This window comes from Lissotriton helveticus, chromosome 10 (assembly GCF_964261635.1).
Source record: "Lissotriton helveticus chromosome 10, aLisHel1.1, whole genome shotgun sequence".
NCBI classification, from domain to species: Eukaryota; Metazoa; Chordata; class Amphibia; order Caudata; family Salamandridae; genus Lissotriton; species Lissotriton helveticus.
In genome coordinates this window covers 79,423,655-79,451,482 of record NC_136071.1, presented here as the reverse complement: position 1 = coordinate 79,451,482, position 27,828 = coordinate 79,423,655, and positions in this window count along the sequence as shown.

Here is a 27,828-nt window from a genome sequence, read left to right as displayed (position 1 = left end):
TATTGGCCATTAGGGTAGGTGGAATTTGGGTTACCAGGTTGACGGGAGAATGAGAAGTCTCTAGGGGGGCTGGCTCTATGTTTTGTGCAAGCGCTATCCCTGAAGTGGGGGGGATTTCCCTTAGTAGGACAGGGAAATCCTCTAGTGTCGAAATATTTGGACTGTTGGGTAGCATACCCCCCTCTTGGGTGATAGGGAAGGGGCTGATGTCAATCAAGGGCCTGTTTTTCATAGATTCAATTGAGCGCCTGCGCTCCGCCCTGCGTTTCTCAAGTGGACCATCCATGTCCGCCTCACCTTTGTTAGGTTTGAAATAGTTATCCAGAGTCCCGGAGCTGGAGGCTCCATCCCTTGAGGGAGTTTCCCGGTGTATAGGCGAGGGCATTTCCTTGGTTATGGCACGGGAAAGAATCAAGAGAGAGGGCCCAGCCCGGCCTCCTTCGGCCACTGACGGCCTAAGACGGTCCCGCCCTTGTCCCGGGCTTCTCCCGGTCGCTCCCGCTCGCTCCCGCGAGGCGGGGATACTGTACTCCTAGTAGTACTACTGCTGTGCTGTCATACGGTGATGGGCGGGGGGGGCGTGTCCAGCGGGGAGAGCAGCCCAGGTGTTGCTGGTTGGGCGCGCAGGGGCTCCTGGTCACTGGAGTCCCCTGCCTTGCTCGCAGCCCCGCCGGAACACTTGCCTGCCCTCGCGCTCCTCCTTTGGTCCTGGTACAGCCCTCTGCCGGTCGACGCGCTGCGGGACCCGCGAAGCGGGTCCGGCGAGTCGTGGGCGGTGGTACAGAGGGGAAAGTTCGCTAGCAGCAGGTCCGCTGTGCTCCACAAGGTAGGCAGCAAGAGTCCGTTGAAGTGTCCCACAGACGCTGGGGAGAAGGCTACTTTTCAATCCGTGTGCGGGGGGGCGTGTCCAGCGGGGAGAGCAGCCCAGGTGTTGCTGGTTGGGCGCGCAGGGGCTCCTGGTCACTGGAGTCCCCTGCCTTGCTCGCAGCCCCGCCGGAACACTTGCCTGCCCTCGCGCTCCTCCTTTGGTCCTGGTACAGCCCTCTGCCGGTCGACGCGCTGCGGGACCCGCGAAGCGGGTCCGGCGAGTCGTGGGCGGTGGTACAGAGGGGAAAGTTCGCTAGCAGCAGGTCCGCTGTGCTCCACAAGGTAGGCAGCAAGAGTCCGTTGAAGTGTCCCACAGACGCTGGGGAGAAGGCTACTTTTCAATCCGTGTGCGGGGGGGCGTGTCCAGCGGGGAGAGCAGCCCAGGTGTTGCTGGTTGGGCGCGCAGGGGCTCCTGGTCACTGGAGTCCCCTGCCTTGCTCGCAGCCCCGCCGGAACACTTGCCTGCCCTCGCGCTCCTCCTTTGGTCCTGGTACAGCCCTCTGCCGGTCGACGCGCTGCGGGACCCGCGAAGCGGGTCCGGCGAGTCGTGGGCGGTGGTACAGAGGGGAAAGTTCGCTAGCAGCAGGTCCGCTGTGCTCCACAAGGTAGGCAGCAAGAGTCCGTTGAAGTGTCCCACAGACGCTGGGGAGAAGGCTACTTTTCAATCCGTGTGCGGGGGGGCGTGTCCAGCGGGGAGAGCAGCCCAGGTGTTGCTGGTTGGGCGCGCAGGGGCTCCTGGTCACTGGAGTCCCCTGCCTTGCTCGCAGCCCCGCCGGAACACTTGCCTGCCCTCGCGCTCCTCCTTTGGTCCTGGTACAGCCCTCTGCCGGTCGACGCGCTGCGGGACCCGCGAAGCGGGTCCGGCGAGTCATGGGCGGTGGTACAGAGGGGAAAGTTCGCTAACAGCAGGTCCGCTGTGCTCCACAAGGTAGGCAGCAAGAGTCCGTTGAAGTGTCTGATCTATTAAGGTTGTTTACCCATTCTGTGGGTAAATGTGATGACGCATATTAGGAAAGATGTTTATAAAACCAGCCATTTTACCTATCAGTGAAAGAATCAAATGCAGCCAAAATATCAAATATGAGTTTCCTTTCTCTATAGTTTGTAAAATAACTAAACTAGACCTACAACATGAAACTAAACCCTGCATCTTTAGACCAAAGGCCACAAAACTGAAAAAGTAAAAGGAAGAAACAATATTTTAGTGGCATCCCTAAAGAACAAAACTCAAGCAGAATAATGTTAGCCAGTCTTTCTTTCTGCTAGCTTGCATAACAAAGTTACATTGTATTGACCCCTTCAGGAAGAAAAAAATGATTCTTTAACTCTCTTTTTCCTTTCGTTGAATGGCATTTAGTTTGTGGTTGTCCAGGTGTTTTTTCAGTGTTTATATGTTTTCACCGGTGAGGGCTATTTTTCTTTCAGTGGGGTTTTTCGAGTTATTATAGGTTTAAACCTAAAACCCCACAGCCTACTTATATATATGTAAAACACAAAATAATGTAACTATAAATAATATTTACATTTTTAAGCAGAACTAACAAATATCTATAACTTTAAAAACAACTACTATACTTGTTTATACAAAGCAATGCACATAAGTAGGTGCACATCTATAGTCCAAATAAATGCTTACATACAGAGGGGTATGCTGCAGATTTATGTTTGAGTATCGTTGTTATGTGCAAAAGAAACCAATTCTTGAGTAGTCTTCTGAAGATAAGGTGGTTATCCATGGATCTTATAATCGGGGGTAAAGAGTTCCATAGTTTGGCTGCTTGAACAGAGAAGGATGTGCCACCCCTGGTTTTTTTCTTAGACATTGGGATTTTGAGGCGAGATGCCGCTCTAGAGTGGAGGTTCCTTTGTTAATTGTGTTTGGTGTTTTTATTCCTGATGAAGAGTGGTCCAGTTCCATGTATTGCTTTGTGGGTAATACCAAGCAGCTCAAACGTGGAACTTCTGCCAATGGTAACCAATGCAGGACTTTCAAGGCAGGGGAGATAAGGCTTGCGGTTTTATATGTAAGAGTAGTCTGGCAGCCGCATTCTGAATCCATTCAGAACGTTGTAGTCTTTTCTTAGTTTTTAAAGGTGATCTGTGGTAGAGCCTATTGGCATAATCGAGTTTGGACAGAACAAGAAAGATGGCAGCCTGGACCTTGTGTGAGAATCCCAGGTAGGGGAAGATACATCACAGAGGTTTTATTGTAACAAAGCTTGATCTTGCAACTTTGTCCACTTGGATATTCATTGATAGCTTGGAGTCTATGGTCATGCCAAGGCTTTATACTTTCTTAGATACTTTAGGTAGTGTTCTCAGATCATCAGGCTATGCGGTGAGTGGGTCAACATTTTTCCAATCGCCACACTTGAGTGTTCCTGTTTTGGAAGCATTCAGTTTGAGATGGCTTCACGTCATCCATTGATGCATGACTCTGAGACAACTGCAAATCAGTGTTTTTTCAATCTATTTGGGGTATTCCAGTTGAAGGAATATTTGTCTATCTTATGCAAAGTTATAGCACATCAGGTGAAATTGATTGATCAGTGCAGGTAATGACTTTGTGTAGATGTTGAAAGCATGGGTGAGATGATAAGAGCATTGAGGGACCCCTGCTTTTGTGAAGTACGGTTTGGAAGGGAAAGGTGGGCATGGATGACATTAGTCCTGTTGAGAAGGTAGGATGTGATCCAGTCTAGAGCAGTTGCCTCTATGCTGGCTTCATAGAGGCTTTATATCAGAGTGTCATAGCCAACAGTGTCAAAGGCAGTCGAGAGGCCCAAGAGAATTAGTGCAGCAACCCGGTAGCAGTCAAAACTGTTTTTCAGGTCATCCCAGATGGAATCAAGAGCAGATTCTGTGTCTCTACCTGGATAGAATCCCATTTGGTAGTCGGAAAGTATGGCATTATTCTCAATGAATTGGGCAAATGCTGCTGTTAGAAATGCGGGTCTCTAGTTGGCAATGGTAGGTACATTTGTCCAAATAGGGACCCTTGCTTCTAGTTAGGGTAATGGGATACATACTTTAGATAACCCCCTTGGAAGCTTAGCACGAGCAGACAGGCTTATCCCAAAGGCAATGTGTAAAGTATTTGTACAAACACTCACAGTGAAAACACCCAAAAATGGACACCACACCAGTTTAGAAAAATAAAAAATCTTTATCTAAACGTAACAAGACCAAAAATTCAACATACACAGTTAAAACATGACTTTCAAAAGGTTTCAAGAATGTGTACCATAGAAAACCATGGATACATGTACTTCACACAAAGTACCTGCAGTTGCATCGAAAGTCATAAGGCCAAACAGCTGCAGAATTGGAAACAAAGAGATGCGTCAACTCCTGAGACCTTGGGGAGGCGATGAGACAGTCCCACTGCACGCAGAGGAAGGGTTGCATCAAATCTGGTTTGTATGGGGAGTGATGTGTTGATTCTTTGTGACGGTTTAGTTCCGCAGGTGATGCATTGAGAAAACAAGCCGCACAAGTAAGATGCATTGAAAATCCGGAATGCGTCAGTGATCGATTAAGCGGCACTGCGTTGGTTTTCTTCAGCCACGATCCCTTGATGCGTAGAGTCTTGCAGCAGCGACAGGTGCTGCATAGGTTTTCGCAGCGACACAGCGAAGCATGGAAATTCTTCTCCCACCGTGGACATGCATCGGAAAAACAGCCGCAAGAAGAGTGATGCGTCAATATTTGCATTTCCTCAAGTTTCTTCTTTCCTCCAGCTCCCAGACAGTAGCAACAAACTTCAGAGGTCCAAAAGTGGCACAGGCATCTCTTGGAGGATCAGAACTCACAGAAGCAGAGTTCAGAGGAGCTGGGGGTGAAGTCTTTGTGCCCCTGATACTTCAGAACAGGAGCCCAGCACACAAAGGCCTTTGGAGATCTTCAAGAAGGGGACACAGCACACAGCAAAGTACTTTTCCTTTCCTTGGCAGAAACAGAAACTGCATCCCAACCCCACACAGCACACAACAAAGGGGCAGTACTTCTCCTCAGTCTCTCCAACTCTTCTCCTTGGCAAATGGTCCGATTGAATTCCAGGCAAGATCTAAAGTTCTGGGATCTGGGCCCCAATATTAATGCAGCAAAATCCTTTGTTCTCCGGTGGCAGAGAAGCCCTGTGCTCAGTCAAAACCAGTTTTGTCCTCTCTGGTGCAGCTTCCTGGCAGTGGGTGTAGACTGAGTTGTGGAATGCAGACCAGGCCTTCAGGTGAAAGGAAATCTCCCCCTGCCCAATTTAAATGCAGCCCGGTCTATTCAGACCAGCTTTGACTCATCCAAACTCTCTGGAGCCACTGCACATCCCCAGCCCCTGTCACTCCAAAGCCAGACAGTAAATATACATCCTGGTCGAGGCACACTGGATGGCTAAGCAAGAAAATATCAACTTTCTAAAAGTGATATTCTTAAACACAGAATATAAAAATCATCATTACTAAAAGATGTGTTTTGACATTCTGAGGGCAGTCATACTAATCTTTATTTTCCTACCTTGTTTCAAGGGATAGTTATGCTTACAAGATGTTATAGGCAAACTCCCCATTCTATCCCAAGATAGCCTTGCAATAGTGAAAATTAAAATTGGTAGGATTTCACTATCAGGACATGCCACACACACCATGGCATGTCCTACATTTCACATACCCACCCTGCCCACAAAGGTACCTTGGGCCTACCTTAGGGGTGACTGACATGTAAGAAAAGAAAAGGTTAGAGCTTGGCAAGTGGGTGCACTTGCCAGGTTGACATGGCAGTTTAAAACTGTGTGCAGACACTGCTGTGTCAGGCCTGAGATAACTTTTCATGGCTGCTCATGTGGATGGCACAATCAGTGCTGCAGGCCCACTAGTAACATTTGACCTACAGGCCCTGGCACATGTAGTGCATATTACTAGGGGCTTACCAGTAAATCAAATATGTCAATCAGGGAGAACCAATCATAGCAACAGTTTTCATAGGAAGAACTTGCACTTTGATACTGATCAGCAGTGACAAAGTGCTCAAAGCATCTAAGCCAGCAAAAATGAAATCTTGCACAGCATCAAAAATACAGGAGGTAGAGGCACAAAGCCAGGGGAAACCACGCCAAAGATGCCAGGTCTAACAGCTGCTCTTTCTATCAGTTTGACCAGGAAAGGTCCATGTGTAAATCGGTCTATATTTGTCAGGGTTCAGCGGGTTTAGGGTTTTTTCTTCATTAATTGGCGTATATATAACTTTTTTAGTTCTTCTGGAAATATTCCCGTAGTTAAGGAATTGTTGATTATTCTTCTTACTGGTGTGGCAGCAGAGATTTGTAGAAGAATTGTCTTGAAGGTTTGCGGTGGACAGTGGTCAAAAAGGCTACCAGCAGGCCTGCTTGCTTTGACCAGGTCCACAAATTCATTGTGTGAAACTTGTTGCAAGGAAGGGAGAGTCTGGGTTAGAGTATTCTTGGATTGTTATTTTGGAAAATGGTCAGTGCTGGTGCTTTTTCTAGGTTCTAAAAATTAGCAAACCATGTCTCCTTTGGACGTGTAATGACTTGCCTGTTTGTCTGTGAAATATTTAGTAATGGGATGAGCTCCTTCTAGGCAATTTGGTTTAAGAAATTCTGTGAGAATTTAAGGAATTCTTTATTTGCACATTTCACATTTTGAAGTTTGTCCGAATAGTACCCTCTCTTAGCTTTTTGATAGCTGAATTGTATAATTTTTTATATTTCTGTTGGTGAAGTTTATCTTGATTGGTGTTTATTTTGAGGCAGGCATTTTGCAGCTTTCTGATTTGCTGTTTTAAATATGTATTTCCCCAATGTGCCTGCTTTGTTTTGTTCTGTTGAGCTGTTTTAGTGTTATTAGGATATCAAAAGCTTCCTGTAGCCACTCATATAGTTTTATAACAGAATGTATTGCATCTAGACCTGTACTGGATGTTAGCTGTGGTTCTAAGTGTTCCAATTTGAGTTTGTTCCATGGTTGATAGGTGGATACAAGTATGGTGGTTTTAGGTGTGTTGCTTTGTGTGCTTTCATGTTGGAAAGCAAGCAAATGGTAGTCTGACTATGTGAGTGGAGTTATTTTTTGAAAGTTAACTAGTTCTGTATTCGCAAAAATGACATCTAGGGTGTGTCTAGCATTGTGAATGTGTTTGTGGATGATCTGATGAAGATTCATGTGTCTAGGCCAGAGATAATAGTTTTTGGATGGGGCATATTGGGTTTGTTAAACCAAATGTTGTGGTCATCCAGAATGCATAGGTTGGAGTGTATTTTTTTCAGGTTAGAAACTGTGTCTAGAAGTGTGTCTGAGACTGTTGCATTGCTAAGTGGAGGTATGTAAAGGAGCAGGAAGTTACAGGAATAAGATGGTGTAGGACTGCATCTGGTAAAAAAGGGCCTCACAGCCTTGTATGGAAACATTGTCAGCTTTAGTGATATGTAATGTTTGCTTGAACCCAACAGATTGTCCATCTCCTCTTTTGCCTACACGATTTTCTGTGATAGTTTGATAGGGTAGAGGAACGGCTTCATGCAGGGTTGGAGCCTTACAATCTTCCAACCATGATTCAGTTATGAAGAGTATGTCAGGTTTTGTGTCAGCCTGAAGGCCATAGATATGATACTTGTTTTTAGAGAGTGATCGAGCATTTATTAGCAAACAATTTAGAGAATGTTCTTTGGTGATAGTGTGACTTTGTTTTGTAGAAGAGTGAGAAGTATTGTGTGGGCTTGTAGCAGGTGTATCCTTAGTGTTGGTATTAGCTGTATGAGGATAACAATTGTGTAGCTGTTCTGTATCGTGCTGCTCATCCAGCATGCCAAGAAGGTATTTTGATGGGTCTGCGTATGTAGGTTGTGGAGATGGAGGTTGAGAGTGAGTTGGTGAGCTGTATTGTTTTAAAGGAAGTTTCTGTGTTGCTGTGTGTGTGTTAGGTGTGAGGGAAGAGAGAAAGCTTGAAATAGCAGTTTTCTCATGGTGTGTATCATTTGTGTAGTCTGGAAGGTGGGAGTGGATGTATGTTTATATTTTGTGGTGGAAAGTATTATGAGGTGTTGTGTGTGAGAGATTTTGTTGTGTTGGTGTGGGTGTCATGTTTTGTTTCTGAGGGGTACTGAAAGGAGGTGTTGATGTATTTAGTTTCTGATAAGGATTTGTATGTAAAGTATTGTTGATGAGTGGGAGTTCCAAATAGAGGGGGTGGTGATTTGTTTTGGAAAAGTATGTATGTGGTGTGTGAGAGGTGATGAACTAGAGTTAGACGTATTTATGTTAGATTTGATTGCTGAAAAATGAAATATCTGTGGTGCAGTGGGGTGTAAGGGTTGTGTTACTGTGGTTATACGAAGAGGAGGGTGTTGGAGGATGAAAAGGTGGCAGGCTGAGTATAGGTTTGTTAGTGACAAAAGGGGGTCTGTTAGGAATAATTAGAGTAGAGTGTATCCATCTGGATGGGATACAGTTAGGTATGGTGTGGAATTGGGTTGAGTTAATGATGAGTGGATTGGCAAATGATATACGATGGAGTTGTGTATTGTTTGTAAGTGATGGTGCAAATGTGCAGTAGATGGGCTAGAATGGTGTATAGGTGTGGTTAATGTGCTTTTGGTAGTGGGTGATGTGACATTGAAATTTGTGTAGGGTTTGTTTGTAGTAAATGAGTAGAGTACATGTGCTGTGAGTGTGTTCGTCTGATTGTGGATGGGGTAGAGTGGGTGTTGGTGACTGAATTTGAATTTGTGCAGCATTTCTGGCCCTAGTCCCGACCAGTCTTGAACAGGCTCAAACAGGTAGGTGCCCTTGTCCTCTCAGACCTTAGCCTTGACGCCCGGGCTAAGACGCCCTGAGTCCTGGCCTTTAAATAGTCCTCGTGGTCAGGTGACCCCTTAGAGCAATGGGAACCCTAGCCCTAACCAATCACAACACTTGCCCTAGAACCAATAGGACAGCAGCCTCGTATAACCAATCACAGCCCACGTCCCAGCAGCAAATTAGGCACAAAACCCTAAACCCTGCGTCTGAAGGAACCCCTAGCCCCAACTCTAGTCCCAGCAGCCAATCATGCAGGAAACCATATGTCCAATAGAAACGCTAACCCCAGCACCCTCAAATAATCAACCAATGAGAACACTAACCCTAATCTAATAGAAACACCATAGAAATACCAGATACAGCCACCTATCAGTGCACACATGTATCAACCAATAGCAGCCTAGATAAGGTACCTGAGATCTCCGGCAATGTTTGCTGGCCAGGGGGCTGGAAGCTGCTCATCAGTGCAGAATCTTCTGGGAGACAGACAGGCTCAATCCACACTCTAGAGTACTGCAGGTAATGGCCTAACACACTTTGCCTCTAAGAATACTGTTTTTCCAACACTTAAACAACTCACTCTCCTAGCCAAACAAGGACTGTTACAATCCCTTAAAACACAGCTTAAATTAACAGCAGATTACTGCAGTCTCAGAGCACCCTATTTGCAGTCTCTGATATCTAATTGCTCTGTTGCTAAGTGGGGAGGTGGGGGTTTAATCTGGTTTCACTCACTTGCTAAGACAAAATGGGAGCTAGGGTGGATTGCTTAAGCACACAGGTTCGAGCCCAGATCAAGGGAGAATATAGGAGGGAAAATCAGGTAGTCAAGGGCAATTTACAAATACAATAGATTTTGGACTGCAAAGCCCACAATGCAACAGGTACAATGAAACAGTCACAGGCAAGTAAAAGCTTCAGATTTATAAATAAAACTGGTGAAAAATGATGCAATCACAGGCAGGTTAAAATTTCTATTTTTAAACTGTAACAACCACAAGCAAAACAGGTTGAAGTGATGCAATCACGGGTAGAGGAAAATCGCTTTTACATTTCAGGAAAGAGGCAGTACAAGTCTGCCTTTTTACCACCTCCTGGTCACTTAAGTCAAGAAGGTCATCCACAAAGTAATGCTTTGTGAAAGTGTGTGGATTTGACCAGATTGCTGCTTTGCATTTAGCAGCTATATGGATGCTCCCTAGGAAGACCCTAGAGGCTCCCCTCTTTCTATTAGAGTGTGCTCTAGGAGGAGTGAATAGAGACCTATTGACTTTAGCATTGCATGTCTGGTTGCATTTAACTATCCATCTGGCAATGCCTGACTTGGATTGAGCCTTTCCTTCGTGGGGTTCGGAGAAAGCAACAAAATGTTGTAGTGTCATTCTAAATGGCTTGCTTCTATCAAAGTAGTACATGAGAGCTTCTTTTACATCCTAACTATGGAGAATCCATTCTGCAACTGAATTGGGTTGTGGGAAGCAAAACAGGAAGGTCAATGGACTGATTAAGGTGGAAGTGAAACACTACCTTAGGGAGGAATTTGTGGTTGGTGCGGCGGACAACCCGATCCCTATGTACTTGGAAGAAAGATTCTTCCAGGGTTAATAATGCCTGGAGCTCAAAAACACGTCTAAGTGATGTAATTGCGAAAAGAAATGCCACCTTCCATGATAGAAACTGCAGGGGGCTGTTATATAGGGGTTCAAATGGAAGACCCATGAGTTTTGTGAAAACAATGTTAAGATTCCAGATGGTGCTGGTGCACCTAAGGTGAAATCACCACTTTAAGCCCTTCCATGAAGGCTTTAATAACAGGTATTTAGAATAAAGGCAGGTGTTGGTTTTTTTTGGAGTTAGGCGGCTATTGCTACAAGGTGTAATCATAAGGATGTGAACACGAGCCCAGAGTGCGAGGTGGTCTGTTGGGAGCTGTGGTATTGAGCTTCAGAAAATAGCGGTGTTGGATAATGTGCTAGACCCTCGTGGGAAGAAAATCAACAAGACGACCCCGAGAAGTAATATTCACGGGGAAGGTGAGGGAAGTCACTGTTTGCTTGCAGGTGTTTCCCCCACATGCAGAAGCACCCTTGCCTCTATGGCATTCCCGTGGGCAGAGGTCCTACTCCCTACCCTTCCCTGTCATCAAGAAAATGGTCCTCATCCTGTCAGGCGATTCCATGTTTTAGAACTGGCAGAGACTAGGCGCTCATGCTGTGACATCACTGTGATGCTCCTCAGACTGCCCTCAGATGGTGCAGGTCACTGGCAGTGTGCTGCCCATTTAAAGGAAGGTTCACAGGCAGGTGCTGTGGAACCGGGGTTCCAGCACATTGTTTTGCCTTTCTCAGTCTCTCTGCTGTCTGCATTGTTCTGGTAAACAATGGGTCTAATTGAGGCCCTCATTCTGATGTCGGTCGGAACGCAACCAACAGCTTTTCAGTTGCGGTCTGACCGACATCTGCTGCTGTGGTCTGATTCCCGCATTACAATGCATGCGGTTGGAGGCAGCAGGCATAGGGAACCTCCAATGCTTTCCAAATGACTCAAGGAGCCCGTCAGACTGTCGTAGGGATAGTAATCCCTACAATAGAGGCAGTGCTTGCTCAGGCATCACGTAGGGATTCCAATGTCACTTTACACCTGTCCTTTCATGGCGGTACGCTGAAATACTGTAATCTTCATTCTCAGGGGTCTCACTAATACAAAGAACGTGGCACAGAAGCTGAAATATGAAAAGACATCTTTATTAAACTTAACTAAGTGAGACTACGTCACACAGGAGCCTTAGCAACTGAATGAGGCAGTCTAAAGAGTACAGAACACAGAGGCCTTTTATATGCTTAGGGTTACAAACTCGGCACAAAAGTAAGGGGCAGTCCTAGCTTTTGCAAGCATGCAAAATACCTAATATGGACATACAAGATCTGTAAAATATTAGCCAATAGGAAAACATTCAAAACAAGGCATCATATAACCAGAACGTCCCCCTTACGTCGTGTTTCTGCCCAACCCACAAGTAAATCAATTACAGCACCTATAGGTCAATCAGTAATGGCAGGACATGTCTGTATGCAGTTAGGCCAGCTGGTGTCTGAGATTGATTTCAAAGCAAGGACACAGGGGGGTTTTCAACACGTTGCAGTCCAAAGGGCAGAGACACTTCATGAATAGAGCAGCCTGTGTAAAGGCAACACAAAATTGACGACAAATGTAAGATGGAGTCAAAATTAAAGAACCTCAACGCCAGCCATGAAAAGGCAGGTGGAAAGTGATTTTGGTGGCCCCTAGCAGGGGTCCTCTCCCATCTGGCCCCTTTGCTTTGGGTCCTGGGGGCTAAACATCCCTGCACCTGCCACACAGTGTCGGGTTGTTTTAAAACAAATATATTTTCTATTGCAGCTTGTGCTGCAGCCCCAGCACAAGTTGTAATAGAAAGTATATACTTTACGACCGCTCTGAAGGCGGTCGCATTGTAATAATGACAGTGGGTCTGCCGACTCTTTATCGGCGGTCTTGTTTCCACAATAATATTGGTTGGACTATCAGACCAACACCGCAATGACCCCCTTGGAGTTTGGCTGGCCCAGTTACTCTGTCACAAATATGACGATTATCCTGTCTGCTGCATCACGAGTCCATTATATCCTAACTTACTTGCAATACAGCGGACAGGATATCCGTCAGGTTTGGGACAGATTAACCCGTCCACAAAACTCTAAATCAGGCTCAATGCCTTCTTTTTAGCATGCAGTTTTCCGTATGGATTGGTAATATTAGTCCATTAGCAGAGAGATGTTCTTTTTTTGCATTTGAAAGGCTATCTCTGCCCTCTCACCCTACTTTGGTTTGCAGCAAGCAGCAGATTGTGTTGTAGGTCTTGTATTTTTGTCTAAACACTTTATGGGTTTGAATCTCCAGAGTGCAAAGCAATGTTGGCTAAGGGGCCCAAATGGCCAAAGATATAAACATGACATAGAACCACTTGTCAGGTAAGTTTAAAATGTTACAAAGTCATCTAGTCCATTTCAAAATACACTTGTTTCACACATACATCCAAAAATAAACTCTACTGACAGATTTTGTGAGGGTTCTCACTTTCATTAACATCATACATTAAAACAATGTAAATTGTTTTGCCTTTTGTGTAGTTGAAAGTTCTAAACTGAGCTTCACAACAGAGCAAACGTACTGCATGGACGTCAGTCCCTTGCTCACTTTGCCAATGGATTCAAGCAAGCCTGGCTGAAGACGGCTGAAATGCCAGAAACCGGTCCTAGGAAGCTTGTTTCTGGTCCAGGGAAGGCATGGCTTGGCAGTTCGGGCTGGACTGTTCCCATGGGTCAGACTGATTTGCATATAGCCATGTCTGAACTGGGGTAGCAGAGTGGGCTAAAGAACGGTGATGGATCAAACCCAGATCTTTTGACTGGGTGTGAGTGTTTGATTGGTTCAGATGCTCCGTCCATCACAACCCCCTTTTGTACCGCTTAGGGTTACAAACTCAGCACAAAAGTAAGGGGCAGTCCTAGCTTTTGCAAGCATGCAAAATACCTAATATGGACATACAAGATCTGCAAAATATTAGCCAATAGGAAAACATTCAAAAGAAGGCATCATATAACCAGAACGTCCCCCTTACGTCGTGTTTCTGCCCAACCCACAAGTAAATCAATTACAGCACCTATAGGTCAATCAGTAATGGCAGGACATGTCTGTATGCAGTTAGGCCAGCTGGTGTCTGAGATTGATTTCAAAGCAAGGACAGAGGGGGGTTTTCAACACGTTGCAGTCCAAAGGGCAGAGACACTTCATGAATAGAGCAGCCTGTGTAAAGGCAACACACAAATGACGACAAATGTAAGATGGAGTCAAAATTAAAGAACCTCAACGCCAGCCATGAAAAGGCAGGTGGAAAGTGATTTTGGTGGCCCCTAGCAGGGGCCCTCTCCCATCTGGCACCTTTGCTTTGGGTCCTGGGGGCTAAACATCCCTGCACCTGCCACACAGTGTAGGGATATTTTAAAACAAATATATTTTCTATTGCAGCTTGTGCTGCAGCCCCCAGCACAAGTTGTAATAGAAAGTATATACTTTACTACCGCTCTGAAGGCGGTCGCATTGTAATAATGACAGTGGGTCTGCCGACTCTTTATCGGCGGTCTTGTTTCCACAATAATATTGGTTTGACTATCGGACCAACACTGCAATGACCCCCTTGGAGTTTGGCTGGCCCAGTTACTCTGTCACAAATGTGACGATTATCATGTCTGCTGCATCACAAGTCCTAACTTACTTGCAATACAGCGGACAAGATATCCGTCAGGTTTGTGACAGATTAACCCGTCCACCAAACTCTAAATCAGGCTCAATGTCTTCTTTTTAGCATGCAGTTTTCCGCATGGATTGGTAATATTAGTCCATTAGCAGAGAGATGTTCTTTTTTTGCATTTGAAAGGCTATCTCTGCCCTCTCACCCTACTTTGGTTTGCAGCAAGCAGCAGATTGTGTTGTAGGTCTTGTATTTTTGTCTAAACACTTTATGGGTTTGAATCTCCAGAGTGCAAAGCAATGTTGGCTAAGGGGCCCAAACTGGCCAAAGATATAAACATGACAAAGAACCAGTTGTCAGGTAAGTTTAAAATGTTACAAAGTCATCTAGTCCATTTCAAAATACACTTGTTTCACACATACATCCAAAAATAAACTCTACTGACAGATTTTGTGAGGGTTTTCACTTTCATTAACATCATGCATTAAAACAATGTAAATTGTTTTGCCTTTTGTGTAGTTGAAAGTTCTAAACTGAGCTTCACAACACAGCAAAACGTACAGCATGAACAGTAGCAGTGCAGCTTCTCCTAATGCAAAGAATAAGTTATGAGCATGTTGCAGAGGCAGCATCACATGATTATCTCACTCATAAAGGACAGGTACAACACAGCTAGATAACATAGTAAAGAGGGAGGGAGAGTCATTAAAGGACCGTTGTATGTTCCTCGTAAACAGACATAAACGTACAAGATGCACAGCAAGCCTGGAAGAAAGAGACAGACCTCTAATAGAATTACTCCACATTCATGAACTCATATAGGATAATGAAATTTACCTGTCCAGTGTGGTATAGTACAGCATTGGGTGTCTTAACTAAAAGTAAAAAATCTAAGAGTTTAGAACAACAGATCCTGTTTCTCTTTTCTGTCAATATGTTTTGGCACTCAAATACTGCCCCTATGGGGACAGGATCTTCCTCAGGACTGCAGGTATTGCACATCAAATATTGTGGAAAAGTCCCTGTCCACAGAGCAGGCAATGCAAGTGCATTCAGTATATCTTTTTTTTCTTCAAAAGCAGTGGACACGCCCCTTCTTCGTAGAACAGACACAACATGGGTACTAATAGCACACACTTTCTTCCTGCAAGAAACAAATATAGGTAGGGTTGCAGAAAGGCAAGCTTTTCCAATCACAGGACGCATACTAACTAGGCACCAGTAGTGCAAGTTTTGCTTTATGACAGGATGGCAGTAGCAAAGCAAGTTTCCCACTCTCACAGAAGGTAACAAGTGCAATCTTCTATTCTGTGGACAGATTCAGCCTCTCAGACTGGTACAAGCTTTCATCGCTCCCAGAACATGTACAATTAAGGCAAGAATGACATGCAGATTAGAGACAAATCTCAGGAGTGGGTGATTAGTGCACTGAGGGGAGTCTATAGGCAGATGAGTGACTGAATATGTAACTTCCGACAACATTCTCCCTTAAGTGAAATTCAAAGTCAACCTCATGAAAGTTAAAATGTTTCCACATTTTGAGAAGTAGCCGCTAAAATGTATCATTGTCATTTGGAGCAGCTCAGCCTAAGTAACTGTACTCTATACAGACACACTGGTGGCAGTCTTGTAGAAAAGGTTGTGAATGTGTGTGCATCAGGTGCTATGGATTCTCAGCCTCGGTACTGCACTTGCTCAAAATGGTGAGGACTTCCTCTTGTGTGGGCCATGCTCAGTAGAGTGGCACATGTCCACTACAGGCCTCCTGCTATTACTTACATTATTTACCATTTTATTTCTAAAATATTTTAATAATCTTTCTTGAATTTAATTTTTTTAAAATAATGTAATATTCAAATGTAATTTTTTATATTTGTGATACATAGTATACATAATTTTTTAACATTTCGATGGGAATTTTTTTCTAACTTAAAAAACGTATTTCATTTCATTTAATAATTTTAAAATAATATTTGTCTCAAAGTTAGGTTAAAATTAATGCTGTGGTTGGTGGATGGAGTTCTTTAGAGCTGCCAGGATGCACCTCTAAAGCTTTCAATGGGCCATGCTGCCTGTGTACTGCAGATGAGACAGCTGCCCCTGCCAGAGGAGCATTCTTGTCAATATTTGGAAAAAGAAAAGAGGATATTTTTGAAGAAAAAATCAGGGACTTTAGTTTACCCATTGACTACCATTGAAGCGAATGCAACTTCAGGTAGGAAGAAGCTAACATTAAAAAAAATGGCTTTAAAAATTGTGAGTATCTTGCCTGAATCAGGTGTGTTAACATGTATGGAAGAGGCACGATGGGCTGGGATTACAGCCTCCCATCTAGCGTCTTTCGTGTCCTTCAGCAGATGGTATGTGAAGCAGAGCAGAACCTGACCGGAGGAGTATGGAGCCATGGGGAACGAGGACACCACTGATACGGTTAGACTCCTGTCCTTCAGAACATGGGACCAAATGAATGAGCTTACACGGGTAGTGTGGTGGGCAATTTTAATAAAAACATTATTTCCCTACGATTAGGTATGGGGAAAAGTAAAGGAAACATTTTTATTAAACTTGAGAAAAGTTAGTAAGAACATTTTTATGTAAATTAATTTTATATATTTATTTTAAATTTAGAACAAAATAAAGAAAATGCTGTACTAGTTAACTCATTTTGAGTCAAATATTATTTTACATTTATTAATTGAACTAAAACTTTTTTATGTTGAGAAAAAATTCCCACCAAAATTAAAATATATATATATATTTAGTATATATCAAAAATATTAAGTGACTTAAAATATTTTAGAAATAAAATAGTGAATATGTTTTTTTAGATTTCTTAACAAATTAAATGTATATACATTTTTAAACAGTTTAAGTAATTGATTGAACATTATTTCAATCTATTTTGAGTTCCTACCGCCGTTATTCTCTATGGGAGGATGTTGCAGTACCAGTGGTTGGGTCTGTGTGGTGCTGGATCTACACCAGCTCTGAGCTGGAGTACATTTACTACTGTTTTGGGTACTTTTTGGCTGTAGAAACTTTATAATTGAAGTTTATGAACAGCAATGAGTGTACTCCTCTGCAGGTGAGCACATGTCCCTACTTAAACCCTTTCCTGCCCTCCCAACCCCTCATTACTCCTCCCCAGCCCATCCCATTTGGTAGAAGGTATGTCCTTTTTACCAGCAACTTTTCTTGGTCCCTCCCACATTTACTACTAAGGGGTCGATTATGCTCTCGGTCGGAAAGCATTACGACTGACTCGGTCTCGGAATGGTTTCCGATCGAATCGGAATTCAGGAAGTCCTATGACCGATTACGATGGTTCCGAACACCATCCTCTCGGAATCCCATTGACTCTCAAAAGTGGATTCTGACAGCCAATCCATGTCGGAACAACCGAATCGGAAAGGCTGTTCGAATCTGACATCGCGACGTAATGCATCAGTTGGAAACACGCTCTGTAGACCCATATGAGTCGGCTCCGAACGACTCGGTTCCTCTGAATGCCGTTCCGAACCGAGTCAAAAAGTCCGAATGGTTTCCAACTATCGTAATCGGTCGGTCAGAAGTCTTTCCAAATCGGTCGAAAAGACGGGTTCCGAATTGGATTTGTTTGAACCGAATGCCATTCGGAGCCTTTCCGACTGACATCGTAATCAGCCCCTAATTATCATATGTGAGGTTCTCCATATAGAAAAGACAGGAGAGGTGGAGGTTTACACTTGTAGCCATTTGAATTGCATTTTGTAGTAAGTAAGTACTATTATTTTGGTGCTACTTTACGTACTATAAAATGCAGTTTGTTATTAAGGCACTCAGTTTTAAATTAAATGCCTATGTCACCAACATGTGATTCACTGAATGACTGAAATCGAGAGGGTGATGGAGAACTACACATGATCTCTGACTACAACAGTGATGGAACATGTGGAGAGGAAATGTGCTTTGTTGAGTTTTGCACAGATCTATGCACCGAAATATTCAAAACCAATGTGCCAGGGATGTGTAACAGACTCATCAGTGTTTCTTACTTTATGTAGACCTCAGTTCTATCTCATACAGTCTTTTTCCATTGATCCTTGAACAGGGTGTCTCTGTCAGGCTAATATTAAGCATGAGCAAAATGTCATTTACACCAGTGTAATCTCTCGTAATTTCTGACATTTTGCGTTGTGATTGTTACATGTAATGCCTCAGATTAGGCCATTATGCCACATTGCGTAATTGAGGATTTGTTCAGGTAAAAATCTTAAGGCGGGGGCACAGGAGGGGCGCATATTAATAAAACTGGAGCAGCAGTTTTTTTGTGCTCCACAATTATGCATCTCTTTAGTATGAAATGAGTCCTAGTGCCAAAAGTGGACGTGAGGACGCATTCCGCTCTAAAAAAAAGGGAAAATGCCAAAGCTGACATTTTCCATAATTTCACACTTTTTTGGGCATTTCATGCAATTTCTACAAACACAATTATGCAAATTTCACCCAGTTCTAGATAACACCATGCATGCATATTACCATTGTGTTCCTAGTCCTATTACCTTTTGTGTTTCAGATCCCTTTCCAGTGCTAACCGTACCCCTGTTTGGCCACATTGAACCTCTGCGCTTCGACAACTAAAAATGCTACTCATGAGGAAACATGGACCCAACATGGCATCTCATGGCCGAGCAAAAGCTGAGTCATTCGTTGTACGTCTTTGATTTGCTGGTACAGTTTCTTATTTTATAAAGCAAATGGATTTCACGGTCATGAAGAGGAGTTGGGGATCATGCTTTCTTCATGTGTCGGTTGCTGTTGGTGGTGCTACAACAATTAAAAATGATAGCAATAAAAAGATCAATTTCCTTTCTGTTTCATTTTTAGGTCTGACTTGACAGTGCAGCGGCCTGATATTGGTACCAATTCTTTAACATGAACATAGCCTATGATTTGTCTCCACCACAGATGAGCATTACCCTTTCTCCTCATGTTGTTGGCTGATTTGTGTATCATTCGTCCTCCTACTGAATGCTTTCATTGTAATGCAGAGGGGACTATTTTGTTTCTTAAATGAGTATCACACATGACTCATCAAGCCTTCTAATGGCTTCTTTTTCTGGGGTAATTGATCCCCCCTCACCACAATGCACAGGTCTACCATTTGGCCTTTTTGGTGGCATAGGATGTTTTCCCACATCTTTTGCCTCTTGGTTTGTGTAAAACATTTTAAGGACCACCCTGGCCCACATATCCTTCTTCTCATTCATTGGACTTGATCTCCCACCTGACTCCAGAGTAATCTGCATATATTTTAACACAAAATCAGTGAACCTGGCCATATATTCCTCAGATAACATGAGTTTGTATTGAGTATATTCTCCCTCTTTGACCTCAAAGGAAAAAAAAGCATATAAAATAAAAGACATGTATTCAGCCAAAAGCAAAGATATAAAAACAAGAGGAATAAGCAATAAGTCCTACCAAGAAAGAGCACATGGTGTGGGTCATGCATACCTGCCAAGTCACATGGTGCCACTGTGTGCCACACAATTTTGACTCCCTTCACAGGGTCACTCTATGAGGAGGCTAAATCACAAGGTGGCAGAGAAAAAAATCTGAGAACCACTGTAAAGAGTGGATTTTCAGCTCGTTTTCAGAGGCTGTAAGCAGCCATGTCCATTATTTATTATTTATTTTATTTTGCGATTTCTAAAGCGCCTGGTGACCCGTAGGCATCCCCGCGCTATTCAACCTGTGAGGATACAAGGGGGGTAGAGGGGGTGCTTTATTTGGGGAAAAGGAGGGTTTTAAGTTTCCTGCGGAACACCATGTGAGAGGGTTCCAGGCGAAGACTGAGAGGGAGTGAGTTCCACGCTGTGGAGGCTTTGACCGAGAAGCGGCGACCGCCGGTACGGGCCTTCCTAAATTTAGGCACCGTAGCAAGGTGTTCGGCGTCGGAGCGAAGGGGTCTTGAGGCTTTGTAAGGGGTGACCATGTGTTTAAGCGCAGCAGGGCCAACTCCGTTGATGAGCTTGTGGGAGGTACAAAGGGCCTTGAACTCTACTCTCTGGCGGACTGGCAGCCAGTGTAGGGCTTTGAGGGCAGACTTGGCCGACGCTCTGGGGGGAAGGTTCATAATGAGCCTGGCCGCCGCGTTCTGGGTACGTTGGAGTTTGGCCAAGGTGTATTCAGGGGCCCCCAGATATATGGCATTGCTGTAATCGAGCCGAGCCAAGACCAGACCCTGGACAAGTAATTTCCTGGATGGGACGGGAAGAAGGGGTAAGATCTTACGTACGGACCGCAGGAGACCGAAGCAGGCGCCTGCTGTCTTGGCTGCCTGCGTTTTCATGGTAAGGTCAGGTTCCAGCCAAACTCCTAGTGTCTTGATTTCCTTTCTAGGAGAGGGGATTTCGCCGAAGGTGTCGGGCCAAGATGTGGGTGGAAAGGTCGTCCATTTATTGCCCAGGAGCATGATCTCGGTCTTTGCGCCGTTCAGCTTCAAGGCCGAGTCACACATCCAGGTATGGATGTCCTGGAGACAGTGCAGAAGGCTGTCAGGATGGTTATCCAGGTGAGACAGGGATACAACAAGTTGGGTATCGTCAGCGTAATTAATTATTTTTATACCGTAAGGGGCCACTACGTCTTCCAGGGGAGCCATATAGACATTAAACAGGGTGGGGCTGAGCGACGACCCCTGGGGAACTCCATTCTTCAGTGGAAGAGGTTCTGACCGGGAGTTGCCGTCCCACACCTGGAAGGATCGATGAGAAAGAAAGGATTCGATCCATGCTCGCGCCGTACCCACAATACCTGCCTTGGCCAGGCGGTGTAGAAGGACACGATGATCCACCATATCAAAGGCGGCGCTAAGGTCCAGGAGGATCACTGCCACTGATCCCCCTGAGTCTAGGATACACCTTGCCTCCTCGATGACGGAGAGGAGTGCGGTGTCCGTGCCATGGCCAGGTCGAAACCCAGTTTGGGATTGGCGCAGGATATTGTTTGTCTCGAGAAATTGGGATAGTTGCGAGTTGACTAGTTTTTCAGCCATCTTACTGATACAAGGGAGCAGTGAGATCGGTCTGTAATTGGACATGTCGTCCGGGTTCAGTTGGGGCTTTTTCAGTAAAGCCTTCACAACTGCGTTCTTCCAGTTGGAGGGTACCGTTCCACCAGCAAGGGAAGAGTTGATAAGGTCCTTGATGATTGGGGCTATGGTGGAGGACACCTTTTTTAAGAATCTAGCCGGGGCTGGGTCAAGGGGGGAACCGCTTTTCATTTTCTCTAGCGCGGACGTCACCTCGGTGAGGGAAACTGCCCTGAAAGTCTCCAGCTGTGGGCTGTTGTTTTCGTCCGCCGTAGCCAGGATGGGAGGGGGGCTGACGGTGGGAAGGGAGTCCAGTATCCGCAGAATTTTAGACTCGAAGTAATTAGCCAGATCCTTACTTCTGTCTGGCGGGGGGGAGTAAGGGGGGGGTGCTGTTGGGATATTTAGTAGTTCTTTAACTATCTGAAAGGATTCTTTGGCTGAATTGGTCGCGGTTTTTATTCTGTTATCGTAAAACGTTGATTTAGCTAATTTCAAAGCTGTTTTGTATTGTCTTACCGCGTTGTAGTAGATGTCCTTGTTACTATGGAGCCAATCTTTCCTCCATGCTCTCTCCGCCTTCTTGCACACTTTGCGGAGCGCTCTAAGGTCAGAGTTATACCAGGGGGCATGGCCCTTGGTTTTTGTTTTCACCTCCCGATTTTTAATGGGGATGAGGCTGTCGAGGGAGGAGGAAATCCAGTCTCTAAACTGGATGTCTCCAGTAGTGGGGTCGGCTGCAAGACTGGGGGTAGTAGCGCCAAGCGCCAATGCCCAGTTGTCCGTCGAAAGTCTAGCCCAGGATCTGTCCTTGGTGAAGGTAGGGGGGTTGTGGGGTTTTTTAAAGGCTCCTGGGAGATGGGTCGAGACCAAGAAGTGGTCCGTCCACGGGAGGGGGAGGGAGTTGGTGAACTGGAGGGAGGGAATATTCGAGAATACCGGGTCGAGTAGATGACCTTTCACATGCGTGGCTCCTGAGTTAATCAGGGTGAGGCCGAAGGCGCCGAGTTCACTGATTAAGTCAGACGACCCCGTGTCTGTAGGATCATTGAAATGGATGTTGAGGTCGCCTGTAATCAGGAAATTGGATGTTAAGTGGGCCAGGGATGAAACGGATTCTAATAAGGCGGCAGAGAAGAGGCCGAAATGTCCAGGAGGTCTGTAGACCAGGAGGCCTGACAGGGAGTAGGTTGGCGAGAGCGTCAGAGTGAACAAGCAGCTCTCCGACTCCTTGCTCTGGATCTCAGTAGATCGGCAGGTGAAGTGGTCTCGGTGGATGATGGCTATACCACCACCTCGACCTAAAGGGCGAGGTTGGGACATGATGAGATATCCCGGGGGAAGGGCTGAGACAATGTCGGAGTTAGAGTGACCGGTGATCCAGGTTTCGGTTAAGAAGAGAATATCCAACTCGTGTTCATCAATTAGGTGGTTTATGAGGCGGGCGTGCTTGGGGAGCGATCGACAGTTAAGTGTCGCTAATTTGAGTCCAGGGAGTGGAGCGGCCGTCCTGGGAAGGTGAAGGTTTCCAGGTTTGCAGATGTTACAGCTAGTGAAGGGGACGTTTAGGTCATATATGGCATGACAGATGTTATTTTTCGAAGGTCTGAGGCTGAGGAGGTCTCGCCGGGTGTAAAGTCTCCTAGTGGGGGCAGGTTCCGGCATAGCGTCTGGCCCTGTGCCCGGTCGTGCGCGGACGGGCGCAGACGGGCTTACCTTGGGCGCGCCTTTGGCGCGCAAACGGCGCTCCCGCTGCGCTCGTCCGCTGCGCGTCCTGTGTATGCACATTTGTAGGGCAGGCAAGGGGGCGTGGCCTCCAAGGGGGCGGAGTTAGTGCGCACGCCGCTGGGGATGGCGGCGGCAGACAAGAACCTGAAAGAGCGCGAGCAGCTCATGAATCAGCTGGGCGCTAAGGTAGGATTGAGCGCTAAGTTGTGCTTAGTGGTTTAAAAACAGGAAATAGTGACACAGAAGATACAGTGCATAAAAGTACAAGTTTTTTTTAAAATGAACAGCAGAGTACCTCCAGCCCCGGCTATTTTGCCTCAAGGGTGGGTCAAGGTTTGATGGTAGCCGCTCTGAATCAGCGGGTTAAGTAGGGCGGATGAGGGGGCGTGGCCTCCAAGGGGGCGGAGTTAGCGCGCACGCCGCTGGGGATGGTGGCGGCAGACAAGAACCTGAAAGAGCGCGAGCAGCTCTTGAATCAGCTGGGCGCTAAGGTAGGATTGAGCGCTAAGTTGTTAAAAGTGTGAAAACTCTTTTGGGAGGGGGTGGGGAGGCTTGGTGAGAGGCAGAATGCCTCTTAGATAGCTCTTGACACCAAGCCCCGCCCCCTCCAAGGCCTGCTCCCTCCTCACACGGTAAAGTGAATTTGTAAGTTGGCTGCTATGGGTCATAGGAGCATAGCTGAATCTGAACCATAGTCAGCCGTGGTTCAACATGACCATCAACGGATGCAGTGTGAGATTCATGCAGTGTGGTGAGTCATGTTGGTACCGGTAAGGAACAGGGCCGGACTGGTCATAGATGGCACAGGGCGGTTTCCCAGTAGGCCGCTAGGGTGGGGGCCGGTTTTGGGCCCCTGGGGGCCATTTTTGTTACCAGGGGTCAGCAATATCGGCCCCTGGTAACATTATCGTCCGAAACCGGCCCTCGCAAACTGCTCGGCTGCATTCCCCTCACCCCAGGGGGGGCAGCTGAGCTGATTTCCAGGGCCGGTTTCTGTTCCCAGTCCGGCCCTGGTAAGGCACAAAATATCCTCTATTTATGAGAGGGATGTATGACGTTACAACGCACACTTTTACAACGCATACTTTTACAACGCATTTTTTACACCGCAAAATCCATTACAACGCACACCATTACAACGCATACCATTACAACGAATTCTTAGAAACTACCTTTACAACGCATTCCACTACAACGCATACTACATTTACAACGCATACCATTACAACGCATTACATTACATATAAGGTAAGTGTTTGATAGTGTAGGGGTTAAAATTACTATTCTAACTCCAGGGGGTGCAACAGTAGGGAAAGTGTTGGATAGTGTAGGGGTTAAAATTACTATTCTAACTCCAGGGGGTGCAACAGTAGGGAAAGTGTTGGATAGTGTAGGGGTTAAAATTACTATTCTAACTCCAGGGGGTGCAACAGTAGGGTAAGTGTTGGCTGGTAAGTTTTGCGTTGTAATGGTATGCGTTGTAATGACTGCGTTGTAATGGTATGCATTGTAGTAGTGTGCGTTGTAGTGTCGTGCGTTGTAATGACTGCATTGTAAATGCATGCGTTGTAATAGATTTTGCATTGTAAAAGTTTTGTTGTAATGGTAGTGCGTTGTAAAAGTTGCGTTGTAAAGGTTGTTTCCCTATGAGAGGGATATGGAAGGTCAAACAGGCAGGTGGGGTCAGGGCAGAGCAGATTTTCGAGATGGTGGTGAGCACCAGGCTGGCAAGAGGCAGTAGCAAGTAGGTAGGCAAACCCCACTTCTACTCCTACCAGGCTGCTCCAGGGACATTGTTGTGTGGGTGGAAAAAGTCCGAGGTCTAAGGCTGATGCTAACAGGCTGCCACCCAGAGCAGCGAGCAGTAAGGCTGTAAATCACCTGCTCCCACTTTATTGCCACTTGCCCAAAGATCCCTTCTCTAATTGCAGGGCATGCCATTAAGAGGTGTTAATGCCTCCAGCTTTGTGCAATGCTGCTTACATTCTCTCGACCGTTTTATTACATGATTGCACTTTACTTCGCACATAAATTGTTCCACAATTTCACATTTCACAAAATGGCCTGCCTTCAGCCACCATCTTTACATCCGTATGAATCACTAATCAATTTTGATGTGTGGTTTATGCGCGCAGGCCTGACACTGATCACCATATCAAAGTGAAAACCGAAGTATTAAAGTATCAATTATCCTTCTGTGAAATGGATCCATGCAAAATTCTTCCACAATGCATTGTTTTATTTTCAATGAGGTGCTTTGAAAAGGAATTCTCCGATCTCCAATCCTCAATCTAGGTTTATGATTTATATTTAGGGCTCCCGGTTTTAGTATTTATCATTTTAACATATCCGTCAAAGCACATTTAATTTTTATCCATTTTATCTATTTCATTGGTATTTTCCCTATTTCTTTTATATTTTGAGAGTATTTACAGTCGTAACTTGGTATATTTCCACATTTGTCTTACTGTTAAAAATACACTCATACCTTGATGCCTGTCGCATTTTAAAAAAATTAGGCAGCCAAAAATAACAAAACACTACACCTGCAGGTAAATATTAGCAGTATATACAAAAATATGTTAAGCTATGCCTGTATTTAAGGACATCTCATCCCATTTTTTACCTCCCCGTGCTGTCTAAGTGTTCAGTTCTTGCATGAAATTCATGAAAGACAGCATGGACAGTCACTCACAAGAAGCAACATTTTCAGTTTTTTTTCGCATTTAAGACATGATACGCATTGTTTGTACTTCTTGTAAAAATCAGTAAAAACGGAAAAAATTGAAGCTTTATTTATATTGCTGTTTACCTAGTACAGAAAGTATTATTCATCTAGCTTCTTTTCTGCTCTCCATTAAAACCCAGAACTGCATCAGTGCTTCAGTCAATCTATCCCAGGACCATGCAAAATGAACTTCAACATTAGGGTATTCCAAAAGTACTGCACCCCTAAATATGCACTGACACATCAACGTGGGAAATAAAACCATATAATGCATACTCTTCCAAATAGAACTGTGAACACAGGTTTAAACAAGGTAACTTGGTTTTCAGTGATCTCAAACTTAAGAGGGGATGAGAAGCACCTGCCAAGTTGCTGTTTGGCCATCCTCTCTTTGCAGCTGCAGTGTTTGGTCCTGATGCTGCTGACATTCCTCCTTGCTGCCCATGTGGTCTCCCTGTCTCCAGAGCCTTGCTGTACATCCGTAGATCAGTGAACTCTAGTCTGTTTAACTGCAAGTTATGCACTGCTGACTCCCAGCTGATGTCTCAGAGCTCAGAGTGCCCTCTGAGGGCGTTACAAGATGCTCCAAGTCCTGTTGTGCTGCCACCGAGTTGTGTCTCTTCCTACATCCTGACTTGTTATACTATAAAGAGAGAGTCATCATCCGAAGTGGCTCACACCGGCCACTGTCTGACTTGTCCCTGTGCACCTTATCATTCACATCCTTCCCAACCCTTAACACACATTGTCCCGCATTGGTCCCTCCCTACATCCTCTTCTCAAACTATCACATCTCAGCTGCATCCAGAGATGTGTCTGACCTTTGACCTTCCCTCTTCAGTGCACCTATGGCATGAGAGAAGAGAGTGAGTCACATTCTGCAAATCAGACTGAACATGTAAGCAGGCCTGTGTCCATGAGCACATCAGTAACTAATCTATGGCAGGTGAGGGAGACTCCAGGGCATTTTAAGGCATGGGCCAAGTGGGCCCTGGCACAGGGCGCCATACGTTCAGGTGGCTCCTTATAGAGACAGCTCTGTTCTGCAGAGTCTCTTACCCTGATGACCTTAACTAATTCTTAAACAGATTGTTTTAAATATCGCTTTAATTTACTTTATTTTTGCTCAGGCTGATGTATGGTAGTCTAGTACAGACATTTTACAGAGAACTTTTTGTTTTTCAACACTATACAACATCCATTAAAAAGACTTCTTTTAGATCAAAACTTGTCCTCACGCTTGAGAAATGAGAGGGGGTCACAGAGTTTATTGCAATAATATTGGTGAGCTGCTGCTGTATTATAATATTGAAAGTTCAAGTTCAAGTTCAAGTTCAGGAATTTGTATAGCGCACTACTCACCCAGAGGGTCTCAAGGCGCTTGAGGGAGGGTGGTTGCATTACTTATCGAAAAGCCAGGTTTTTAGCTGCTTTCTGAAGGAGAGGTGGTTCTGTGTAAGGCGGAGGTGAGTGGGGAGAGAATTCCAGGTTTTGGCCGCTAAGTAGGAGAAGGATCTTCCTCCCATGGTGGATCTATGGATGCGCGGAATTGCGGCGAGGGCTTGATTGGATGATCGTAGAAAGCGCACATCACTATCCCTGACTATTACATGTAAACACATTGGGCCCGATTCACAGAATGAACTTAAGACTAAATCCTAAACTTACTACTATTTAGTATTCACAGAATGCACTTACTACTTTCGGGATTCACAGAGTGAACTTACTAATTTCGGGATTCACAGAATAAACTTACTACTTTCGGTATTCACAGAATAGATTTAAGACTACTAACTCTAAGTCCGAAATCGGGGAGTAAATTCCGGCCCGGGGGCGGAGCTTACGGCCCAGAGGCGGAGCTTCCGGACTGGAGGCGGAGCTTGCGGCTTGGAGGCGGAGCTTCCGGCTCGGAGGTGGGGATTTTTGCCATGCTGAAATCTCCAACTCTGGGCCAGAAGCTCCGCCTTCAGGCCGGAAGCTCCGCCTCCGGGCCGTAAGCTCCGCCTCTGGGCCGTAAGCTCCGCCTCCGGGCCGTAAGCTCCGCCTCCGGTCCGGAATTTACTCCCCGATTTCGGACTTAGAGTTAGTAGTCTTAAATCTATTCTGTGAATACCGAAAGTAGTAAGTTTATTCTGTGAATCCCGAAAGTAGTAAGTGCATTCTGTGAATACCAAATAGTAGTAAGTTTAGGATTTAGTCTTAAGTTCATTCTGTGAATCAGGCCCATTTAGAATTCGGATGTGTGTGCCTGTGCACTGTCAGTGACCTGGCCAAAGAGAGAACATAAGAGCTGAAATTGGATCATAAATTCAAAGCTGTTCCAAAATACATTTGGCCCAGGGCCACAACATCC